The sequence below is a fragment of the Thamnophis sirtalis genome, unplaced genomic scaffold (assembly GCF_051295495.1).
Source record: "Thamnophis sirtalis isolate CommonGarterSnake01/CBP01778 unplaced genomic scaffold, rThaSir2_p1.2 scaffold_6, whole genome shotgun sequence".
In the NCBI taxonomy this organism is placed as follows: Eukaryota; Metazoa; Chordata; class Lepidosauria; order Squamata; family Natricidae; genus Thamnophis; species Thamnophis sirtalis.
The window spans coordinates 127,997,748-128,021,346 of record NW_028261386.1 but is presented as its reverse complement, the minus strand read 5'-3'; positions in this window follow the sequence as shown (position 1 = coordinate 128,021,346).

Genomic DNA, 23,599 nt, shown 5'->3' with positions numbered 1-23,599 from the left:
ATTTAATGTACAGAAAGGCAGATTGAATGTGACACTTCTTAATAGTGAGAATAGTTTAACAGTGGAGCCAATTACTTGGAGAAATGGAGGGGTTCCCCTTCACTGGAAGAGACACTGCTGAAGCAGAGGCAAGCCTGCCATTTGCGTGGGACATTTTAATTTAGATCCATGCACTGAGCTGAAGCTGGGCTTGCCGCCTAGGTGGCCCTTTCCAGCTATGTGAGTCCCTGAGAAACAAGACTAGCAAGAAACACTCTATATCGAATCCATGTGTTCTCAAACTTTTTTTTTTAATTGAAAATTTTTAGGAAAAAAAACCTTTTACAAATGTTTTACACTGCTGGCTCATATTTACGTCATTGTCCGCTACTATTTAGTGAGGTGCCACATATGCTATAACTATGTATTTGGTTTTTCGTGCCTAAATGTAGAACCTTACTTTTTTTCACGACAGAATTTCAATTTGTTAGGTAGCCCCCAATGGTGAAAGTCAAGATCCTTCTGTATCTTAAGCCTATCTTCTGGAGTGTTGGCTATTCCTGCCAGCTTGGTGTTCTCTGCAAATTTGATGAGTTCCTCATCTTCCTCTTATCCAAATCATTGATGAAGTTGTTGAAGAGTACTGGGCCTCTCAAACTTCCTTTTGCTTCATTTGACAATCCTGGATATTGGGCTCTTCTCTCCCTCTACCCTTGGCAGAGTCTGGAGCCGAGGTGGCACAGTGGTTAGAGTGCAGTACTGCAGGCCACTTCAGCTGACTGTTATCTGCAGTTCAGCGGTTCTAATCTCACCGGCTCAAGGTTGACTCAGCCTTCCATCCTTCCGAGGTGGGTGAAATGAGGACCCAGACTGTGGGGGCAATATGCTGACTCTGTAAACCGCTTAGAGAGGGCTGAAAGCACTATGAAGCGGTATATAAGTCTAACTGCTATTGCTATTGCTATAGACATGATGTTAGGAATGCTATTACAAAATCCATGAAATGTGTTTTCCAATAATGCCAATGGGGATATTGAAAAGTCCTGCAACTGCAATTAATTAAGAGAGAGTAGGCATGCTTTATAGTAATGTTCAAATCTTTATTTCCGTCCCAAACCAGATTAAATTACACAGAGAAAGTAAGAATTGTAATAAGTAGAATACAGCTAGTGGAGTCCATCTACTATAACATGAATAAAGCCACCTAACACACTCTATTACATTTAAATGTTAGACCAGGGAACATCAATAGCAGGGACGTGCAGTCAGGGGAGGCAGTGGAGGCAGAGCCTCACCACTGTCATCATGAAAAGAAAAAAAATGTAAAAGGAAAAAGGCTAGAGCAGAGGTCAGGCTGAGTTAGTTGCTGCCAGAGTCACCGGGGATGACTCTGCTTAGTGCTTAACTGTTTAAACAAGCCTCTAAAAAGCGCCCTCTACAGGAGGAGGCAGGAGAACGACGGGCCTCATCTAGTCTGACTTTTTATGATCACTCGAGCAGAGCTATGCAAGGGTTAAAAGCCGAAAAATTCCTGGCGTAGGTGAGGCACGTCGTTCTCCTGCCTCCTCCTGTAGAGGGCGCTTTCTTAGAGGCTTTTTTAAACAGTTAAGCAGAGTCATCCATGGTGACTCTGGCACCAACTAGCCCAGCCTGACCTCAGCTCTTGCCTTTTTCCTTTTACATTTACTTTTCTTTTCATGATGGCAGGCAAGAGCAGAGTTGAAATCCTCTCTGAAACGGCTGGAAAAGGTACGTGTGGGTTGGAGGGAGGGGGAGGAATTCAAATTTCATCCTCCTGGTGCAACCTTGTCTGTGTGTGTGTGTGTGTGTGTGTGTGTGTGTGTATGTGTGTGTGTTTGTGTGTGTGTTTGAGAGAGGAGGGAAGGAGCATATTGAGACAGTTCTTTAGTTTATGCACTATGTAACACTCTAATACTATGCCTTTGGGTCTTTTGAAATTTTAATTATCCAATCATAAGCAAAAACAATGTTTTCAGTAGAATGAATTTCCACTTCTACTTATACCTGCCAGCCAAAATGCTGCTAGTGATATTGCAAACATGAGCTGAGGAAGAAAACCTAAATTCTCTGAATCCTGGTCCAAGTGTCTGTGTATGTGTGTGTTTGTGTGTGTGTTTGAGAGAGGAGGGAGGGAGGGAAAGAGGGAGGAAGGAGGGGAAGGAAGAAGAAAAAGAAAGAAGGAAACTTATTTAGCAAAGGAGAAAAACAAATGCTGTCGCTTTAAATTGGAATTGAGCATGCCTGGCTGTGGAATTCTGGGAGTTGAAGTCCACAAATCTAAAAAAAATTGCTGCCTCACCATCCATAAAACTCACTGCACGTCACTGATCAATAGGCATGTTGGTATATATACTATTCCACCAGTAGTGCCTCTACAAAATGGTTCTATCTATATTGTTCAGCTAAAAGTGTCCAGAAATTTAGAATTTGGCTGCTCTGTTTAATGGCAGATGAAGTATACAACTGGCGGAGCTTAAGGGATTTGGTGAAAAAGACAAAACTAAATTTAGTAGTTTTAAGGTTGTGTCAGGAAAGAGAAAACAGGACTGGAATTAAAAAAAAAATAGAAATATGAAGGAAAAATGGAAGGGAGCGCCCTCTACAGGAGGAGGCAGGAGAATGACATGCCTCATCCATTCTGGGTCAGCCCTGCATTTAAATTCCTTTTAGAATTTTGGCCTGCCACACTTTCTCTTATTTCATTATGCTTTAATTGATTTAATTGATTTAATTGATAAAGAAATGATTTATTTCTTTAAGTGTAGCCGATGGGAATGGGGAATAGAAGGAGTAGGATTTTGGAATGGATTAATTAAACCCTGGAGGATCCAGTCCACGGGATTCATCTGGAAAGTTTTACTCAAGCCACACCAATACCTGTGGAATACATACAACAGGTGCAGAGTTTGACTCCCGCGGACTACAACCTCCGGTGGTCAGGCCTGTTGGTGACGGTGGGCAAGGTGATCGCCAGGAACTTGCCGCACATCAGCCACACCGACTGGCACGCGGCGTTCACCGGCATGTCGCGCCAACAGATGATCTACAGCGCAGCCAAAGCCATCGCAGGGATGTACAAGCAGCGTTTACCCCAAAGGACCATTTGAAAGGGAAATCGGAACACACACACACCCCACACACACAAGCCTGAAGAGAACCCATGGAAGCAACAAGCATGGTTTTTTTGGGTGGGGAGACACTGTTTACTCCCACTTTAATTCTTCGTTTTCTTTTTATGACCCTGCAATTCCTTGATTTGAGGTAGTTTGGTTGACTGAATAGACCTGAGCATTTACTGGCCAGCTGCCCTTCCTGATGCCTATGTGGAATCCACAGCAGATATTTTCTCTTTGCGCCTTGATAGAGAAACATCTGTTGCTCTCTAGGATTGAACTCTCAGCCTTCTGAGTGGGAGGCAAGTGTCTTTATCTCTGGGCTACTGTACTGTTCTACCCACATTAATTATTTATCTTTTCCAGATATACCCCTTGACGTATTTCACAAGCAACATCTTACTATCTATAAGCATCACATTAAACAAAATGTCATCTGGAAGCCCAAATTCCTATAACATTGGGAGGACAATATACAAAAACTTTATACTACAAAATAAAGATAACTCTCTAGATCAGTGTTTCTCAACCTTGGCGACTTTAAGTCCTGTGGACTTCAACTCCCAGAATTCCCCAGGCAGCTATGCTATGCTGGCTGGGGGATTCTGGAAGTTGAAGTCCACAGGACTTAAAGTTGCCAAGGTTGAGAAACACTGCTCTAGATAATGCTGTAGGGAGGATTTGTTAGGATTGTGTGATGTTTCCAATTAAGATTAGTCATGCTGACAGCAGACAATCTCCCATTGTCAACCAGCCTGCCTCAATCTGCTTGCCCACTGATGGGAATTTCAACTCCTCAAAGTTTCAGCTTTAGTCACGCTGGCTGGGGAATTTAAATGGAAGGCAACCACGTTGGAAACAGCTGCTCCAAAGAGACAAATGTGTTTGACGGGTTTATATAACAACGTGATTAATAACAGTTAAGTAATATTTACAGCCTTTCAAAGTTATTCCTACACGGATGTAAAGGTTTTATTTATGCTAGCAATGCCATGTAAGAGCGTGGCATAAGATACTCCGAGCAAAATTCACTGATTCAGTTTCCATGATTAATGCTTCGCCATTTGTGATAGAAACTTCCAGAAGTGATAATATACAGAAAAATCTATGGCCCAGTGACATGAATGGATACATAGCTCATTTTGGTGCTTTGAGAATCTTGGCTTTGAAGTGTTTAGGCATTTCCATGTAATGATTGATTTCCCCGTGTTATAATACATATACTAGCCGATAGGCCATTAATTATATAAACCATCCTTCCCTAATCTAGTGCCCTCGAGATAGCTTGGATTTCAATGCTATTACCCCCAGCCAACACAGCCTTACTGACCAACAATGAATCCTTTAATCTAATTCTGCCTTTCATAATCTAGCTTTAATTTATCAGTCGCAAAGAGCCAAACCGTTTCAGGTTGGTAATGAATAATAATAAACACAGAATGCCTCCACAGAAAATTATCTTTCTAATCTCTGGGTATTGTTGCTCAGCCAATTAGCTTAGGTCATCCATCTCTTGTAATGTTTGTTTCCAAGGTATAAAGGCCTGAATTTGCTATCGTCTCTTTTAATGGTCACGAGATGGTCATAAGGAAATAACTCTCAGCAACGCTTATGCTCTTTTGCTTGGAAATAGGCTTGTCAGTGATACATGTGGCCGCATTGCTAAGCTGACATTTATGCAAGAGAGTTCTAGGCTGCGACAAATGCCAGCCCATTTTCTTTTCCCCGCATAAAGAGGAAGTCTATTTGCAGTACAACACCTTTAAAAGGATGCATTAGTAATCCTGGCCTCCATACTGCTTACCTTGATCTTCTGACTTCCCATCTCTAAGTTGTTCTTAGATTTGGTGAGGACATAGGCGGTGATAACCTGGTAATGAACACGGTTCCACCACAAATGCGCGTAAGACAAAAGCGCGTGTGAATAAAGCGCGGTGACAAAACCGCGCTGTCAAAACCGCGGAGACGAATGAGCGCTGAAGCGCGCCGACAAACCTAACCCTAAACCTAACCCTAAACCTAACCCTAAACCTAACCCTAAACCTAACCCTAAACCTAACCCTAAACCTAACCCTAAACCTAACCCTAAACCTAACCCTAAACCTAACCCTAAACCTAACCCTAAACCTAACCCTAAACCTAACCCTAAACCTAACCCTAAACCTAACCCTAAACCTAACCCTAAACCTAACCCTAAACCTAACCCTAAACCTAACCCTAAACCTAACCCTAAACCTAACCCTAAACCTAACCCTAAACCTAACCCTAAACCTAACCCTAAACCTAACCCTAAACCTAACCCTAAACCTTACCTTAACTTAAATCGTGCTTCTGTCGGCGCGCTGTTGTCGGCGCGCTGTTGTCGGCGCGCTTTTGACATCGCAGTTTTAGCGCCGCGGTTTTGTCGGCGCGCTTTTGACGTTCGCGGTTATGTCGTGCCACGAATGAACACCACCAAAATGCTAAACTGATTCCCAGGCCAAAGGTGAGCAAAATCATAGCTCCATACTTTCAAGTGTAGTGGGTGTGTGTGTTTTTTTTTAATAGCATATAGCAGACCCAGTACAATTGGAAAATAGCTTCATGCTAGTTGCATGAATGGTACTTGCATCATTCAAGGAATTTCAGTGCATGTCTCACATCAGATATTGCCTCTAAATAGCTTTACATGGATTTTCATGATGCTTTCAGAAATGCCCCAGAGAAGATGATTCTAGATTTCAGAGACATGGCTGTGAGTGTGTGTGTGTGTGTGTGTGTGTGTGTGTGTGTGTGTTTGTGTGTAGGCTCCCTAGTTATGCCATTTGCATGATTGATTGTCTAGTTGCTTAAAGAGAGTCACTGATTTCCTTACGGATACCTCTTCCCCAATGATCTCGTTTAGCATTTTAATAAGAATACTACCAGGCAGTTGCCTATTTTATGTCATTCTGAGCAAAATTAAGCCAGGGGATTTGAATATTGAAAAGAAATATGTATATTACATATTGCTTTATTGGCATATTCAATATTGTCTTGCCTTAATTTATTTCTAAGCTAACCAGCAAAAGATAACTGCAGCTGTATGTTGTAGTCACTAAACTGTATACTAATTCCCTTCTCCACCATATTAATTGCACAGCTATAAAATATATGTAGATTTCAGAAGGAGTGCGTCTGAGCCTAAAAACATGCATAGAATTATCTATCGAGGAGGAACAGCCTCATCCTAAAAGTTATCAATTATCCAGTCCTACATATTTAATAAATCACCCCATGGTGGTTCTTCCTTTTGCATGAATTCAGATGAACTGTTCTTATGTAAATATAGTGTGAACCACCCACGACAAGCCTTTTGTGTACGTAAGATTTCAAACAGGGAAGAAAATCAGATTTTGCAATGACTTGGTTGAATCAAGTAAGTATAATTATCGGTAGATGGAAATATGAAATCAACCAGGGTCCTTTTGGGCAACCTAGGAAGTCAGTCAATCAATCAATCAATCAAATAATCAATTATGAGCCAAGGTGGCGCAGTGGTTAAATGCAGCACTGCAGGCTACTGCTAGATCAGCAGGTCAGCGGTTCAAATCTCACCGGCTCAGGGTTGACTCAGCCTTCCATCCTTCCGAGGTGGGTAAAATGAGGACCCAGATTGTTGGGGGCAATATGCTGACTCTCTGTAAACCGCTTAGAGAGGCCTGTAAGGCCTATGAAGCGGTATATAAGTCTACTGCTATTGCTATTGCTATTGCTAATCTTGAATCCAAAGTCTCAAAAAAAAAATCCCAAAGGTGCTTTTTCAAGAGGCAACTGAACTTTCTGGTTTCTTTGAAGATGTTTTGCTTCTCATCCAAGAAGTCAAAGAAAAACCAGAAAGTCCAATTGCCTCTTGAGAAAACACCTTTGGGGCAACCATGACCTGGATGATTGACAACTTCCATAGACACTCTCAAAAAATGACATGATGTCGAAAAGGTACATGGAGTGATAGATTGTATTCATTTATAAATGCATTTTAATTCATTTTATACACGCTGGGTGTGTAACGTCCCACAGTTATCTATGCATTAATAATGATCTAGTAATATTTCCTTATACATTTTAGGGACCTCTCCTTACATAATTGGTGTTTTCTTTCATACTTTTGGATTTCTAATTTCTGTTTCCATTAGTTGGCATTTGCTAAAACCAATCCCATGTGAAAAAGTATTCAAAGCCTTCTTGATTTTAATTGTCAATTTATTTATTCCTGCACATTGTAATATTTATTTATTTACATATCTCTGTTTTTCCACTGTTGTGCAAACACAATTCCAGCAGCTGCTAACATGTGTAAAATTAAATTATATATTATAATCCCTTTCAAATAGCCAACAAAATATTTCTGGTTTTAATTCCATATCTTGCTTTACGATTGATTCTAACCACTAACTTCTGAATAGCTACTTGGACCGACCTAATTACTAATTCATAATTTCATATCCGGTCACATGGGCGGCAAGCCACTCCCCATCCGGTCACATGGGTGGCAAGCCACTCCCACAAAGGAGGCCACACCCACAGAGTAGGTTCCAACAATTTTTGAAACCCACCACTGCACTGTAGAGTAATAAATCCAAGAAAGAATAACATCCCATGGCATCAAAATACTTTTTTGTTCATTGGTCACAGTTTTGTGCCTATAATCCAGCTTTTCTGAACAGAATAACCATTGAAGTTTGTAAAAGCTTTATTTTTCAGGGTCTTATTATGATGCAAGTTTTCTAATTTCATCCTTTTTTTAAAAAAAAAAAAGAATGTTCATGCAACTTCTTCTTTGATTAAAGGTAAAGATGACCCAAACTCAGTTTCTGGTGATTTCATTGGTATAGCCTTATAGTTTTCTAAATAGCAACACAGATACATGGGAAAAGATATGGGTAAGAAATGTAAAATTCACGCAAGCCCAAAATTTGAGAGAGAACTTTTATAAGATGTTTTATAGATGGCATTTAGATCCTAAAGAACTGGCCTGCATGTATCCGAATTTACAACCTAAATGCTGGAGATGTGATTGTGTTGATGCTACATATTACCATACATGGTGGATTTGTAAAAAGGTTAAAGCATTTTGGATAAAAATATGATGGATTATGCAAAATGTTCTTTTAAAAAGGATAAAGTTTACCCCTCAGTTATTCCTGTTAGGTAGAACTACTGATTGTACTGTTATAGAGACTAACTTGATTTTGTCCTTAATAACGGCAGCAAGACTGTTGGTGGCGCAATACTGGAAGAAGGGAGATTTGCCTACTATTCAAGAATGGACATTAAAAGTAACAAACTTAGCACAGATGGCTAAAATATCAGCCTATCTTAAGGACCACTCAAATGAGAAATATAAACTGGAGTGGAGAAGATGGATTGACTATATTCAAAATAAATACAGGACTAAGAAATTCCAGATAGTTTATGACTGAAAAAGCGAGGAACGATATAATCTCTAGTTAGCCTAACCAAGGGGGGGGTTAAAGCTCTAATGAAAGATGATACTAACTTTTTTTAAGTTTATTTTAGAACATCTTTGTTAAAGATTTATACCCTGTATTTGTTCTGGGAAGTCGGGAGGGGGGGAAGGTTCGGGAAGGGTTGGGTTCGGGTGAGGAGGGTGCTGGAGGGGAGGTAAATATTTGTAAAAGCTTTTTTTAAAAAAAATTTCAATAAATAGCAACACAGAAGAGACTTGCTACTGCTGTCTTGTGTGGCATATTTGTTGATCTAACCCCTGGGATTTTGTGGCATTCTCTTGTCCAAATGCTAACCAGTGCTGCCAGCTAGAGGAATTCCTGGAATTATATAGATGTACATAATGTGGTTGTATATAGATAATAATCCACAGTTATTGAATTTTTATACTGGATTTTTTTTTAAAATTAAAAAAATGAACTTGTTAAATACCTGATATATTTATTCAATAAATTTACTTATTTTATTCTGGCATAAACTGACTCCCTGTCTGATAGCAGTTTCATAGATAGCTGCTGATATTTTGGTTTTACCAAACAATTACATTGCATTAATTTTTTCTCTCTCACACACTCTAATGTAACTAGCATCATTTCTTTAATAATGCGAGCGGTTTGGAGACTAATGCTTTCTTTTAAAGTCAGTTCTAGGACAGATATGATTTTAATAAAGAATCATTAATGAGAGAATAGCTACCTCTCTGTGAACTGACTTCAGTTAATCAAAGGTACTTGGAAACTAAAATCATTAATTAACTTTGCTCGGTTTTGTACTAATGAAGGGCTTAGAGAGTTCCTAAGAATCCATGAAATTAAGTTACAGAATGGACTTTTTTTTAATATAATAGATTATACATTTTCCTATTTGTAGTCAAGACAATGCATTTCAGTTCAATTAAAAAAGGATTTAATTTTGAAAAGCTAAGTGTTTGATTTGAAGTCCATCTCCAGCTGCTATATCTACAATGTTTTTTAGCAAGCCCTTAATACATTCCAGGATGCTTTTTTTAAAATCTCCTTGGTGTCAGTGTTAACATTGAAGGAACCACAGTCTTCCACAACTTTTTCTCTTTCTTGTAATTCTTGGAGAAGAAGATCTAAGAAACTATATGATCTTCTTTTACTCTCCTAGAGTTGTGGTTTATGAAAATTAATCCTTGTATATTGTTTACCTGTATATTGTTTGACTATATCCCATCAAGTCAGTATCAACTCTTCGTTGACAGACCTTCTCCAGAGGATCAGTCCACAATCTTCAGGTCTTCCACAGTGTACCCCTCACCATTCTAAATGAGTCAATTTACCGTATTTCCCTGAAAATAAGACAGGGTCTTATTTTCTTTTGACCCCCCCCCAAATAAGCACTTGGCCTTATTTTGGGGGGAGGTCTTATTATTTTTGAGGTGCAGGAGGTGGCAAGTGTGGTCATCCCATGGCTGCTACTGTGTTGCAATATTTTCAGGGAGGGCTTATTTTTGGGGAAGGGCTTATTTTAGCGCATGCACTCAAAAGCTCGATTGGACTTATTATCTGGGAAGGTATTATTTTCGGGAAAACAGGATACTATTGTTAGCCCTCTCTTCTTTTCCTTTGTTTCCTTCCACCTTTACCAACATTACAGACCTATCAAGAGAACTACATGTCTGTCTCTTTCTGCAGTATCTACCGTGTTTCCCCGAAAATAAGACAGGGTCTTGTTTTCTTTTTATCCACAAAATATGGCCATAATAACTGTGGATTATTATCTATACAACCACATTATGTACATCTATATAATTCCAGAAATTCCTCTAGCTGCCAGCACTGGTTAGCATTTGGACAAGAGCCAGGCAGCTAACAGGCACTCATGCAGCTTGCCGATACCCCTAGGTCAGTGAATGATGTTGTGCCCGGCTGAAAAGAGTGGCTTCTCATAAGTGTGGTCACTTCATGGCTGTTGTGTTGCACTGCTGCGACAGCGCAACACAGCCATTTGCCCATGCGGCTGTACCCGGCTCTTTGGGAGCCCACTCGCAAGAGAGCAGACACCCGGCAACCCCCCTCTTCAGCTGGGCACAGCGCTGCTCACCAACCTAGCGGTATCCAGAAGGGACCAAGCAACACAATCACTTTTTCCTCCCCCCTCCCCATTTCCACGACTTGCACCTTTGGGATACCGCTAGGTTGGTGAGCTGTGCTCTGCCTGGCCGGAGGTGGGGGGTTGTCCAAGGGGCTTATTTTCAGGGGAGGGCTTACATTTTTGCCCAGCAGAAAAATATGGCATGGCCTTATTATCAGGACATGTCGTATTTTCGGGGAAACATGGTAGCAATTTTCAGCATGTAAATCTGAAGAAGAGTATAAGTGCTTCCATCTGTGAGGAACACCCTCATACCAGATCTGAAAGTATCTTTTCCCACGTTGGGTCCTGAGTCCTGCGCACCTCTACTATTGATGTTTTTGTGACTGTTAGGTGAAATATGGTTGCACTGGAGTCATAAATACCTGTCACTTCCCTTCTGTAGGAGAAATAATGATTGCAACCTTTACTATACCGGATATTATTTCTCTTACCTTTTGGTTTTTTTTAAAAAAAAACAAATAATATTAAAAAGTGTTTGAGGCTGGATGAACACCGCAATATGGGAAGTGGTCGTACAATCTCTCCACATTCTGGCACCGTATGCAAAACCAAAAATTCTTTGAAAAATAATATTTTTATTAGGGAGGGGAAGGTCATCGTTGTCTTTTTTCGACAGAGAAACGGGTAGGCTGTCCCCTAACGTTGCTCCTTTATAGTTTCTAATGAAATGCTTTCAGTCTTAAAACCACCCTTCCCCGCAGACGGAAATGCAATCAGATCAGGCTTTGGGTGGTTGGTCAGAAAGTCATTTGAGAGGAACGAAAGAGTCGGGTGTTATTAAGTCAAGTTTGCCTGTGGGCCTCTGGCATCAAGTGCCATTTATCTGTAGCAGAACATGAACATTACTCTGGAAATGGGCCATAAAGCAGCCATTCCTCCAAAACAACACCATAACTGACAGGAGACCTTTTCGGATGATTTCTGAGGCTGGGGATGGTTCAGGTCATAATTGCTTTGCCTTGGATCCCAGGAAGGGCTAGTGGGAAATCACCCTTTAAAAGTAATCACCATTTTGTAATCACCTCAGAAGATTGGGAGGGACATCACCGATGACAGGGGTGATATTTGGTGCACGCTTTGGGGGGATTTTTAAACACACACACACACACACACACAAAGATTTCACCAAGGTTTAGAGAAGCATATATTCCCCATTTGTACTGAGAAAAATGGGACAACTGCATTGTCAAGAATTTGGCCTGGTTTCAGTAATGCAAACTGGAGGTATTCTAGAGGGGTGCAGAGGGAATGGCCTTGATGGACAGGCAGAAGAGATGCTATCAAGGCAATGATGAGATAAAAGAGGCCTGAGCCCAGGCCAAGCATGCCACATGATTACACCATCTCAAGCAACACCATAGGGCTGAACCTGAAGGGGTGGGGTGGGGTGTCAAACGAGTCACCAGTCATGAGTCTCTTCGCACACACAATAGATCTAAGTTCAGCCCATCTTGAATGCCTCTTTTATCTCCCGTGCATTTCCCTTAATGGCCAGTTGGTCAGATTCTTGTAGAGAGCTTAAGCTTGCAATAAATCTTTATACTCATTTGAACAATTTGTCTCTTCAAATTTCCCTGGCACTTGCCATCAAGTCTGTTACTGAAAGCTACTAACTAACTAACTAACTAACTAACTAACTAACTAACTAATTAACTAACAAACTAACGAAATAAATAAATAAATAAATAAATAAATAAATAAATAAATAAATAAATAATAAATAATAAATAATAAATAATAAATAATAAATAATAAATAAATAAATAAATAAATAAATAAATAAATAAATAAATAAATAAATAAATAAATAAATAAATAAATAAATAAATAAATAAATACTGAAGGAAATAGTGAAATAGAGATCAGCTTTTTAACTACTTCATGGTACAATTGTATTTCCCTTGAAAATGTAGATACGCCGTCCTGAACAAGGGAATTTTCCTATGGACTTTATGCCAAATAATGAATAAAAAATGAACTTACTATTTATGGCTAAGAAAGGATTGCATACAGACAGAAGAGAGTTATATTGTATTGCAACCATAGGGTAAGAGGTATAGTATTAATTGTAATTATAACTGTTGTAGAGAAGATTGGAAACTATTTTTTTAACATCTTTTTTTTATTTTTCCTTTTCTATTTTTTTTCACCTTTTTCTTCCTTTGGACATTCTTTTGATTTATTCCCTTTTTTCTCTCTCCTTCTGACTTTATAATAGTTTGTATCCATTTTTAATCTTCCTTTTAAAAATTTGTCAATGAAAATTGTGCTTTTGTACGTGTGTAAGAGCTTCTGTCCCATGCAGAGGTGGGTTCCTGCCAGTTCGCACCTATTCGGTAGAACCAGTTCATCAAATCTACCGAACCTGTTAGAAGAGGTTCCACCAGTGGACCCGGAAAGCAGGCCACACCTACAGAAGAGGTTCCAAAAAATTTTGAAACCCACCACTGGTCCTTGGATATGATTATTCTACACTATCATGCTCATATTTATAAAACTCAGTGCCTCTGTGAAAGGTAAGGATGACTACTGCGTTTGTGGTGCAATCAGAACATTGCGTGTGTTGAAGTTGTTTTAACGCAAACCAAAGATGCCTTTTAAAAAACAAGTTTACATCCTATTCTGATGCATGCCAGTGCTGTGTGTGAGGTAATTTAAGGTGGTTCTGACAAGTGTCGTCGGCATCTTCATATCCGGTCACATGGGCGGCAAGCCACTCCCATCCGGTCACATGGGTGGCAAGCCACTCCCACAAAGGAGGCCACACCCACAGAGTAGGTTCGAACAATTTTTGAAACCCACCACTGGTCCCATGCTAGTGACTCATCCGAGCTATCCATTCTTTTATATCTTCCTGGATTGCCTTGCAATATCTATTCCCGTTTCCAGTGTTGAGATTGTGTTATGTGCAGTCTTGCTACAAAATGGCTGCCTCCGGAGGCTCTTCATAAATCGTGTCTATTCTGAGCGTGGCTTGTCATGAAACAATCAATTTTTACAGAAAACAAACTGACGAGGCTGCTTCCTGCCACTTCCACTACTATCCTGGGATGTTCTTTCCTCCACACTGTTTATCACTTTCCTGAGCAACTGAGCCCATTTCAAAATACAGAATGTGGCCAATTGCCATATTATTTTCTAAAAATACATACAAGAATTGGGAATGGAGGCTTTTGTGAGAAGGGAGATGATTTTAGAGAATGATCCTTTGTTCTATAGCAAGCCGGCCTCCTCCCCCACCACCACCTCATTTTTCCCTCTCTCAAAATATATAGGCATAGCCTGCAGATGAAATATGTGAAATAAATCAGCTTTATTAGAACTACAAAGCCACATGTTGGAAGTTAAAAGATAATGGCAAAACACATTAAATCATGCGCCAAGTTGGAACTTTAAATGGAACATCAAAGATAATAAAGAAAGCGAGGGGGGGGGAATTGTTTGGTTCTATAGGAAATGCATAATCGCCTCGTTCTGATGCTTCAGGCAATTAGAAAGCCAGTAATAGTAATATATGTGACAGGTGCTTCTATCGGTATTCCCTTGAACTCTGTGGAAATCTTGAAAGCAAGGAGCTGATTATTTCTTCTTCAAAATCAGAAGGAAGCCACTTGTTTGAAATAAGAGGAAAATGGGCCTCTTGAGATTCATTTTTCAACTTGTGCTCGCAAAGGAGTGGGCTTATTTCCATCACTGTAGACAGTTGTCTTCTGATGTTAGGTATAGCATTGAGGAATGGAAGCAGGAATGGATGACAGAAATAATTTTCCCTTACCTGGCATCTCTTTGAGGGGAGCAGAAGATTTTCTCCCTTTGTGTGTATAAAGCTTGCAGACAAAGGAAGGAATTTGTTACACAGCCTCTGGTGTCGGAAGAGAAATCCCTGTCTTTAGGGAAACCCTCGGAGTGGTCTTTTTCTGCCAATATTCCCACATACAAAAATCTGCAGGGTTAAGGTTAGAAAGAAGGGGAGGGGAAGTAGGCGTAGAGGGGTGTGTGAGAAGGAAGAATGAAAGTTGGAGGGGGTTGAAAGAGGGTGTATGGCGGGCCAAGGTGGTATACTGGGTTTGTATTGTAGAGGGCATTTTCTATATAAGTGAGGGCCGTGTTTATTATTCAATGTTATATGCCCTGATTAAGCACAGTGAATATGTGATTGTATAGAATGAAAACATAATAAAATATATTAAAAAAAAAAATCTGCAGATGCTAAATCCATCCTACTTTCTTGGCGTACAAGAACTGGGTAAGCAAGTGATGTTCAAAGAGTTAATACACACACACACACACACAAACACACACACACAAAACACACACAAACCTTTTCTTATTATGTTATGGTATTTATATTATGGTGCGTGTGTGTGTGTGTGTGTGCTGGTCTTGTGGTATTCGGGTCTTTTCCTGTGTAAGATTGAGATTGTCTTGGCAACATTTCAGCGAGGTCTCACTCGCCATCTTCAGGCTGGGTTTTGGGCTTAAAGCGTGGTCGGAGCTGCCGTCTTTCGATAAATCTTGGTAGGGGTGTGTGGAGTGCTGGCTTTGTTTCAGTAAGTGGAATGATTGGTTGTGTGGTTGTATCATGATTGGTAGATTGGTGCTGATTGCTTCTGGCTGTGTGTCCATTGTTGCTTCGTGTTGTAACGGCCTGGGTGGTGGGTGGGGCTCATTTGTTGATTAGGGCTGGTTTCCAGTTGTCTGGTAGGCAGGAGATATCGTCACATTTATTCATGTTGTGGGGGTGTTTCTCTGTTTTGATGGCTTCCGTAATTATTCTCTTGTTGAAGTGTTCTGTTTTGGAGATTAACCTGGTTCCTTCAAAATTAAATTCATGTCCACACACCCCATCAAGATTTATAGAAAGACGGCAGCTCCAATCACACTTTAAGCCCCAAACCCAGCCTGAAGATGGTGAGTGAGACCTCGCTGAAACGTTACCAAGACAATTTCAATCTTACATGGGAAAAGACCCGAATAGAACAAGACCAGCATACCTACACCCGTGAAAATCTATGAAAACAAATATGTATGTATGTATGTATGTATGTACACACACACACACACACACACACACACACACACACACACACACACACACACACACACACACACACACATATATATATATATATATATATATATATATATATATATATATATATATATACCTCCTGTATTTGCACAACTATTCCTGACGCCTATTAGCTCTTCGGTGCCGGGCATCCAGGAACAACTCACTGCTGGTGTCCGGATCACTCTCCCTTGTCTCCTCCCCACTGGTCCAAGGCTCAGGCACCTCCTGGTGGCCAACTAGCCTCTCTGCGCCCTGCTCAGAGTCGGAACCCTGTCCAGGGTCCTCCACATCCTCCAGAGCCAACTCATAGGTCCCCTCGCTGTCGGAGTCTGGTGGGCGCTCCAACAGTTCCTGCTGGGCCACAACACCTATCCAAGTCCTCACAAATATGCTGCTTGAGATTCTGTTCATGGATTTTGTGCAGGATGGAAGTCCAGCTGACAGATCTGTCATTTTCCAAGTATTCCCTCTTCCCTTTTTTGAAGATGGGGATGACTTAAGACTTGCGTGCTTCAAATGCGAGTTTCTGAGCCAACATTTTGGTTGCTAAGCAAGAGCGTTGTTAAGTGAGTTCCACCAGATTTTACAAGTTGGCCACACCCACCCAGTCACATGACTGGCAAATACTGCCAATCAGTCACATGGCCGGTAAGTCACTCCCACAAAGCAGGCCACACCTACAGAAGAGGTTCTAAAAAATTTGGAAACCCACCACTGCAATAAATCATGCTGAATTTGTTATGTCATCCTATGACTGAGTGACTTGTTTAGTAAATCAGGGCAATGCCATAGGCACAGCATACCTCGATCCAAGGAAAGCCCTCAGTAGAACACCTTGTGATATTTTCTTCCATAAAATGATAAAATATGGAACTATATGATAGTATTCTTTGATGAGCACAAAATTGGTTGGATGCTCAAAGAATGCTTATTCAATGTCAAGTGGAATGCCACAGGGCTGCATCTTCGCCCCATGTGGTTCAATTTTTTCCTTAGTATCTTGGATTACAGAGTTAAAAGGACTCTTACAAATGTTCAGATGACACAAAAATGTTAGAGGGATAGCTAATGCTATACTTTAGATAAAAGAGATTATTCCAACCGTTACAGATAGGCTGAAGTGAATCAAACAGAATTTAACACAGAAAAATGTAAACATTTTCCATAAAGCTAGAAAAAAAATATAAGGCACTGAAAGAGATTTAGAAGTTCTAGCTGACCACAAATTACATATCATCCAGCAATGTGATGAAGCTGCTGAAAAGCTAAATGGTGTTTTGAAGTATTACACACATGACTGTGGTCAGACCACATTTGGAGGAAACGTATCCAATTTTGGACACCGCAATTCATAATGGTCAATTTAACTAAGTTCAGAGAAGGACTATCAACATTGTGAAAAGCCCAGAACCAAGCTCTAGGACAGGGCTATCAAACTCACGGCCTGTGGCCCAGATCCGTCACGCGCTGTAGTTTAGCGAAGGGGGGAAAGTCATAATACGTCAGTTTGACACCCCTTGCTCTAAGATGAATAGTTAAAGGATCTGGATGTGTTTAGAAAAGACACCTGAGGAGAATTATGATAACTGTCTTCAAATATCTCAAGTGTTTCATCCCTTTAAGGTAGGCCACAGAGGTGGGTTCCTACCAGTTCGCACCTATTCGGTAGAACCGGTTCATCAAATCTACTGAACCAGTTAGAAGAAGTTCCACCAGTGGACCCGGAAAGCAGGCCACACCTACAGAAGAGGTTCCAAATTTTTTTGAAACCCACCACTGGTGGGTGTGTAATGTCCCGCAGTTATCTACACATTAATAATGATCTAGTAATATTTCCTTATACATTTTAGGGACCTTTCCTTACATAATTGGTGTTTTCTTTCATACTTTTGGATTTCTAATTTCTGTTTCCATTAGTTGGCAATTGCTAAAACCAATCCCACGTGAAAAAGTATTCAAAGCCTTCTTGATTTTAATTGTCAATTTATTTATTCCTGCATATTATAATATTTATTCATTTACATACCTCTGTTTTTCCACTGTTGTGCAAACACAATTCCAGCAGCTGCTAACATGTGTAAAATTAAATATATATTATACTCCCTTTCAAATAGCCAACAAATTATTTCTGGTTTTAATTCCATATCTTGCTTTACGATTGCTTCTAACCACTAACTTCTGAATAGCTACTTGGACCGACCGAAGTACTAATTCATAATTTCATATCCGGTCACATGGGCGGCAAGCCACTCCCATCCGGTCACATGGTCAGCAAGCCACTCCCATCCGGTCACATGGTCAGCAAGCCACTCCCATCCGGTCACATGGGTGGCAAGCCACTCCCACAAAGGAGGCCACACCCACAGAGTAGGTTCCAACTATTTTTGAAACCCACCACTGGTAGGCCAGGTCACTAAAAAGTCTCTTCAAGAATAACTAGAACTCAACTTTATTGATGTAGGCTATATTAATAGAATTTTGAAAGCTGGACTGTTTTTCCTTCCCTTGAGTTAATGCAAAGCCAGTCTGAGTTTCTTTCTAATGTTTTCCTTGTTTCCTAGGCTTGAAATGTGTTTTTGTAACTGTAAATGCTCCACATTTCCTCCAGAGATTATCTGTGTGGCTCTCCGTAGCCACACAAAAGAGGAATGGATTTGTTCTCTATCACTCCAGAGGCTATGATCAGAACTAATGGGCTAAAAGTATAATAAAAGAATGTTATGGTAGGCATCAGAAAAAAGAAATCCAGCTAGTGGAACAGGCTGCCATAAGGTGCCGTGTGTTCTCCTTCACTGGAGGTCTTCGAGCCTAGGCTGGGCCATCATCCGTCAACGATGCTCTAGTGAATCCTGTGCTGGGCATGAAATTGGACTAGTGATCATTTAAATGTCTTTGAACCTAATGTTCTGCAATGCCCATTACTGCAGACATCATGTCCAATGTCCATATTCAGAAGACATGTCTTTTTTCAAGTATATATATTTTTTTAAAGGAATGGTATACTAGCATGAAGGAAACGATTCCCTTTTTATATGGTGGCTCATTCTACATTCAAAAGAAATTAACCATTTCAGGTTCCTATGGTGGAATAGTCCTTAATTCTGCAGCCTTGCAGAAAAAGGGAAAAGGCGGAAAAGTTTTGCTCTTAGCAGAGGTGTGTTCCTACCAGTTCGCACCAGTTCGGTAGAACCGGTTCGTCAAATCTACCGAACCAGTTAGAAGAGGTTCCACCAGTGGACCCGGAAAGCAGGCCACACCTACAGAAGAGGTTCCAAAATTTTTTGAAACCCACCACTGACACACACACAGAGACAGACTCACACAGAGAAAGCAAAAGAAAGGAAGAAATAAATAAATAAAAAAGAAAGAAAAGTGAGAGAGAGATGAAAGAAAAAAAGGAAAAAGGGACAGAGAGACAAAAGGAAGGAGAGAGAGAGAGAGAGAGAGAGAGAGAGAGAGAGAGAGAGAGAGAGAGAGAGAGAGAGAAACACATGGCCGGCAAGCCCCTCCCACCAGGTCACATGGCCAGCAAGCCACTCCCACAAAGGAGGCCACACCCACAGAGTAGGTTCGAAATTTTTTTGAAACCCACCACTGGCTCTTAGCTACTATGCGACATCAACTCTTCATTACCTTTCAAGCCCATCTGCATTACAAAATGCTTGTCCTTCACTTTGTCTTTTATTAAAAGCACTGATTATAATAAACAGGGGAAATGATTTAATTAAATTAAGTCTATAGTTCAGGAAAAAAAAGGAGATCAGAATTTTGGCCTTCACCTAAGAAAAGAGTCGGAAGGGCCGCTTTTTAAAATATGCTCTGGTTTGTCTCCAAGGTGCTTTTCCAAAAGGTAACTGGACTTCCGTTTTTTTCCCCCTTGAAAACATTTCGCTTCTCATCCAAGAAGCTTCTTCAGTTCTCCAAGCTTCTTGGGTGGAGAAGCAAAATGTTTTCAAGTAAAAAAGAAAAAGAAAGCCCAGTTGCCTTTTGGAAAAATACCTTTGGGGCAGAGATGGGTTCCTACCAGTTCACACCTATTCGGTAGAACCGGTTCGTCAAATCTACCGAACCGGTTAGAAGAGGTTCCACCAGTGCACACACACATGTTTTTGACATGCACACACACATGTTTTTGGCATCTGAGGACAAAAAGGTTAGCCCTCACTGCTCCAGAGTCTCCCAGGGCATAATCTGTTCGTGAGAATAATAAGGATTGAGTCTGGCAAGATTCTGGCTATTGTGTATAACGCAAATAAAGGGCTGAACTCTGGATTGTCCTGTGCTGTTCTTGAGCTACGTTTGACAGCTTTATTTGATCAAGGTTAAAATAGATACGTCGTTATCTTTGGTAACCTTTAATGGGATTTTGGTGATAAGGACTGAAAAGATGAGGGTTTAAAGATTTGTATATAGATAAAAGATGAGATATAAGAAGAAGAGATTATTTGCTGGATTTTAAGAGAAAGTGATGTTACTAAAATTGCTCATAGTTGTTATAAAAGGGGAAGCAGATTCTTTAAACTTTTCTTTCTTCTTTCATTTCTGCAATCTCTACTTATTTTTTTTCTTTTTCAAAGTTTGCATTAGGTCTATCTTTTTAGTTATATAGGTAGTCCTTGACATATGACCACAACTGAGTCCAAAGTTTCTGTCAAGGGAGACCTTTGTTAAGTGAGTTGTGCTCCATTTTAGGCCCTTTCTTGCCACAGTTGTTAAGTGAATCACTGCAGTTGATCAGTTAGTAATATGATTGTTCAGGGAGTCTGGCTTCCCCCATTGACTTTGCTTGTCAAAAGGTTTCAAAAAGTTATCACATGACCTTGGGACAGAGCAATGGTCATAAGTATGAGTCAGTTTGCCCAGCATCTTAATTTGGATCACATGATCATGGGGGGGGGGGTTGCTACAAAGGTTATAAGTGTGAAAAACAGTACATAACTCATTTTTTTCAATGGCAGTCTCTAAATGAATGTTGTAAACCGAGGACTACCAATACGGCTTAATAAAAATATTATAAAAATGTGTTCCAGTTCATCTGACAAGGAGACTTAAAGAAAAGTTTGTATTGAAAAGGGGAATTATTTAGCCCATCTGAAACATGATCTTCTGGGATCAGAAACATATGACACTCTTAATCCAGATTCTGCAAACTGAATTGGTGAAACAGATCTAAACTAAAGAGCAAAACTGTCGCCATGTCTTTAATCCTTCCTTTATTCCTGCTAAAGGAGAGGTAGAAAGGAGACAGCCCCCAGCAGAGAATTCTGGATGTTACAGAACGACCAGGCTGTCACCTAGAGTTTAATCAGATTTCTTCGTTTATCATCCCCACAGCAGGAGAAGTCCATTTTTTAAACAAGATTTTAGCAGTCAGCAATTTGCTTCAACTTAGCAATTATATTCTCTGACCATGATTTTTCTCAGTCAAATTGTATTGGAAATCCCTATGTAACCAAGCAGTGCATGAATAAGACTGCATATTTAATTTTTTTTTCTTAAAGGAAAACATATCCTGTTAATCAAAAATAAACTGGCAAACTCAATTTGAAAAAGGTTTGGCAAATCGTTATTGTTCAGTAAACATATGAAAATTAATAGTGTCACCCCCCATCGCTGATACAATCATCTATATTTGTGGCACATACGACTCACAGACCCGTAGTGGGATTTGTTGAAGTTTTATTATTATAAAGATAATATCTTAAGCTGATTAGCACTGGCCCTATGGCGAAAGGAAGTCCAAGCTATATTCAAGAAAATAAGATTTCATTCTTTCGTGATTAGCCTTTCGCCTACAGTAGATCAGATTAACCTTGAAATGTTTACACTCTCCCACCTCCCATCTTGGAGTAACAAATGTGTAGCTGAGATTTAACTAAGTTTAACAGTGTGTATAGAAGCTTTACAATATACTTGCCATAAGCTGAGAAGAGAGCAGAAAAGCACCAGTGGGGTTCTATACCAACTAGGATGCTATGTATCTCCCTAATCCAAATTTTCAACCAATAATTTATCAATTTTAAATCGCTGCCAAATTCAATCAAGTAGAAACAGCCAACTGCCTTTCCAGTGTTTTTATGTGCAACCTCTATATTACAAGATTTGTAATTCTAAATTTCAGTCCCACGGAGTGGCATAAATCATGCACAAACAAGAGAAAATGCAGTAAAATATCTCTCGTTAAAAATTCAGGATGATTTGTAAATGCATCTTGAGAGAAATATCAGATTTAAACAGGCAAGAATTGACCAGGTTTTCTCTGTGGTTTAACAAGCATCAAACCATTTCAGTTTCCCACTTTAAATTACTTTTAAAGTATCTTTGAGGTCAAAGAGACTCAATTCCACCTTGATGCTGAAAATTGGAATAAAATGCTGTGCATTTTCTACAAAAAAAATAAATCTAAAATTATTTTGAAAGAAAATTGTGCCTCCATTATTTTACTTCTAAAGGAAAAAAAGCATTTATTGAATAAAGGTATTGGAAGAAAAGAGAAGAGTGAGACATTGTTTAAAGAGAAGCATTATTCCCAAAATACCTAACTGTCAATATTTGTACTCTCTGCTAGATCATGCCACCATAGCATTTTGCAAGAAAGTTGGTGTTTGAAGTCAGAGAAAGTCATAGATTTTACACAAGCTACACAGAATTTGGGGGGGGGGGAACCTTTTGTTCATGTTCAACAATATGATTTGCGTTCATGAACTATTCTAAATTAATATGGTTTCTTTGGTTATGGTTATTGTGTTGTATCAAGCCAACCATTATAGTCCGTGACCCATCAAAATCGCGGTCCACTAAAGCGCGCCCGATTAAAGCGCGTACCTGATGTCATCAGCAGCGTGACAAATACGACCGCGGAGAAAAAAGGGCGCTTTAAAAAGCGCTTTTAAAGCAAGCCGATTCACATAAAGGTAAGGGTTAGGTTTAGGGTTAGGGTTAGGGTTAGGTTAAGGGTTAGGGTTAGGGTTAGGTTAAGGGTTGGCGTTAGGTTTAGCATTAGGTTAAGGGTTAGGTATAGAGTTAGGTTTAGGGTTAGGTTAAGGGTTAGGCTTAGGGTTAGGTTTAGGGTTAGGTTTGGGGGGTTAGATTTAGATTTACACGTTAATTTTAAGTTTACCGCTCACAGCGTGCTGTTTTCGTCGCGCTGTGATGACGTTACGTACGCGCTTTCATCGAGCGCACTTTAGTCTACCGCGGTTTTGTGGTGGAACCTTATAGTCTATAATTCATGCTTTATAGTATAGTTCAGTATATGATGCCACCTGTTTGAGGCTTGTTCAATGAACTATAAGTAAACAAGCCATGTCCTAACACAACATATGAACCCCGTCTTTAATGTTGGACACTTTTTTAAATAGCTGAGCCACAGCCAATTAACCAAATAACAAAATACCTTTTCCATAATGTTTTTGTTCAGTGTCTAGGAAACAATTCCTATTTTGTGATGCTTAATCTTGGAGAAGTAACTTAAAAATAAAAGAACACCTGCGTAAAACTTGAACACACAATCACTATATCTACTACTACACTCAAGTATGATATTACATTCTTTGATTTATACATAGGGATAACCTATTTTTTATTATAAACCTAAACTTACTGAATTAAAATGCCTAAAAACAATATTGATTAATGCAGCTATTCAATTATTTTTGAAGTTTAGAATAGGGAAAAATCTGTAATATTTAAGAAAGTAGGGATTGCAACATTTTACTTCAATGGGACAAAAAAATTGCTATGCTATTTGGAGATGTACGTCAAATATGCAAGTTATGTTTTTTTTTCCTTTTTCCTGCTGTTG